The sequence below is a fragment of the Pipra filicauda genome, unplaced genomic scaffold (assembly GCF_003945595.2).
Source record: "Pipra filicauda isolate LSUMZ 115617 unplaced genomic scaffold, ASM394559v2 scaffold1_size10287979_pilon, whole genome shotgun sequence".
Lineage (NCBI taxonomy): Eukaryota > Metazoa > Chordata > Aves > Passeriformes > Pipridae > Pipra > Pipra filicauda.
The window spans coordinates 4650170-4652988 of record NW_024104310.1 but is presented as its reverse complement, the minus strand read 5'-3'; positions in this window follow the sequence as shown (position 1 = coordinate 4652988).

Below are 2819 nucleotides of genomic sequence, written 5' to 3'. Positions count from 1 at the left end.
TTTTTTGCATCTCCTTTGTCCAAAGTAGAGGGAAGCTTCTAAGGACTTTTTGGGAAATTTATAGAGTTTGAGCTGGAGGAGACCTTTAGATAGACTTAAAACTCATGACTGCTCTCCTAAAAATCCACATCCCATTGATAATGTCAGTGGACAATATCTATCAGGACAGACTATATGAATTCTGAGCTCAGAAGATTGTCTTAAAAACAGCTGGAATCAGAATATAAATACACCTTACTCAGCAGAAACTGGAGCCCCTCCAAGATCACTGGGCCTGGCACTGCTGGTGATGTGGATGGACAATGTAGTCAGGATTTAAGCCTGGAACGAGGCTTAATCCAGGATTTAAATGAAAATATTCTGTTTATATAGTATTCAGATGAAAGATAGCAAATATTTGCTGCCATTTAGGTTCCCCACTCTGCAAGTGCAGTAAAGTGTTTGCGCAGCTCTTCATGTTTGTCTGTCCCCAGTGCAAGCATAAAAGGGATTTCATATATTCAATTCTGGTTATTAAATAAACCAATTGCAGACAAATTACTTAAATTTACTTAAATCCTAGCAGAGATGAGAATAGCTGACACACCTCACAGAGCAGACAGGCTGCTTGTTTTTCAGCTGCGATGTTAATTTTGGCAATTTTGACAACAGCATGTGGATCTGGAAGAAAGAGGCTGACTTGTGTCATTTTCATGGTTGGACTTAGCAAAAGGTGACATCCTCAGTGCAAAAAAAAAAAAAAAAAAAAGAAGAAAAAAGAAACCGTATCCCAGAAAAAACCATGAAATTAATTTGAAAAGCTGCACTGTAGAAAGTCTTTGAGGCCAGTAATCTCTCATTCGCATCATATGCAGCTCACATCAATCGTGTATTTCCCTGACATGGACTCTCCCAATGTCTTATGACAGACTGCAGTCTGGGAGACAAAATGTGGAAGAGACTGTGGATTTCAACCTGCAGAACACTGTTGCAGGTAATCTCAAACGAGCTGTTTCAGGAATGTCAGTATGGTTCAGAGACTGTTTGAAGGAGATGCATAATCTGGAGCCGTACTTTCCTCTTTAACCAAGGACTCTTATTAATTCCCTGTGAGCCAAACTTACTGATAAGAGACAAAGTGCAGTGGAAAATAGATGCTGATATGAGTATACGTAAATGAACCTCGTAAAGATGTCTAAGTTATGTTCATTATGCATGACTGACACTCTAAGCCCTGCAGCTATGATATGAGTTTTATGTACAGAGTGACAGCTAGTGGCTTCAGGGGCTGCAGTTGTGAAGTGAAGTGTATCTCACTCAGGTTAGTATGTGTCTCAAAAAAGCAGACATCCTGGAGGTACATCAGACAGAAAGAGTCAATTTTCTGGTAGAGAAGGATTTGGAGGTAGAAAACACAGATAAGGTGTGATGTGAAAGGAATGGCGGAATAGGGATTGTGTAGGGCCGCTACGGAAATGAATGCCTCAAGCTGTCAATGGTAAACACAGCTGAGCAGCTGAATGCAGGAAATCAATTGCTCACTCCAGACTTGCCAAGTTACCTGCCCATAGAAATGTCAAGTTTTCTGGTGCTTTTCAGAAATAGTTGCTTTTAGCACTCAGCAGAAGAAATATCTGTCTTCATCTTTTGTCTCAGTTGGGTTCTACAGTTTGAATCCACTACTAGAAACCATGGAAAAAACCCCTGAATTTAAAGAAATAGAAGTGGATTCATCACTACCTGGGATTGCTGCTTCTGCAGAGGAGGTCACTGAACAATGCAAAAAAACCCTAAGGCTGTGTTGTTTTTAGGCAAGAAATAGCACAGAAATAGGAGAAAAACTGAGAGTAAACATGTCTTCAAAATTACATGATATGGAATAGATACTTTGCAGAAAATAAGGGATACTCCTCGCTCACTAACACTGGACATCAGAAGCGTGTTTGCCCTGGGATGTAATCCAGACTGGCAGCCCCTCTGTGCATCATTTGCTCTTTCCCTGAATCATTTATCTGAGTGTCCCAGAGCCCGTTCCACAGTACCCATGTGATCACAAGAAACTCGTGGCCTGTCTGGACATATCTGCTGCTGAGAAGTTCTGAATCTGGAACTGTCAAAGGCTCTTTCATTGCTAGTTCTGGACTTCAAAGGCAGAGGTTGCAGCGACAAGAATACAAAAGCTAAATAAAACCTGGCATTTTTGTCAACCTAAATTCCATCACTATGTATGTCAGTTAAAGGGAAAAAAAAGGTGCAGGACATCTGAGCACTATCATAACATTTGTTGAACACTTAACAATGCTTTTATGCTTTGCTTATACCTTTATGCTTCCCTTCCCCTTCCCCTTCCCCTTCCCCTTCCCCTTCCCCTTCCCCTTCCCCTTCCCCTTCCCCTTCCCCTTCCCCTTCCCCTTCCCCTTCCCCTTCCCCTTCCCTTCCCTTCCCTTCCCTCGGAGACCACGTTGGGTGAACCATTGTTGCCGCGTTTCTCTCTTGGCTCCTGCCACAATCCGATGGTTCTGCACTTCTTCCTTGCACTGGCACTGGTCTGGGAGCCCGTCAGGTGGGTAGAAGGACGATGGAGTGCTGGCTCCGGGAAACACAGTTCCTGAAAACATTTCAGCTGTCAGCAGCCTGCTCAGTTTCCTTTTTTCCCTTTTTTCTTTCCATAAGGCTCATTTTCTGTTTTTAATTCCCATGTTTATTTGCCACTGAAGTCTTGGCAGTGCTTTATCTGATGGCTCAAGTTTGCACTAACAGTCATGAGCACACAAGCCAGATGAAAAGTAAATACTGAAATGCTGGCTGGGATCGGAAATGTCAAAACCAGGGAAGCAAAA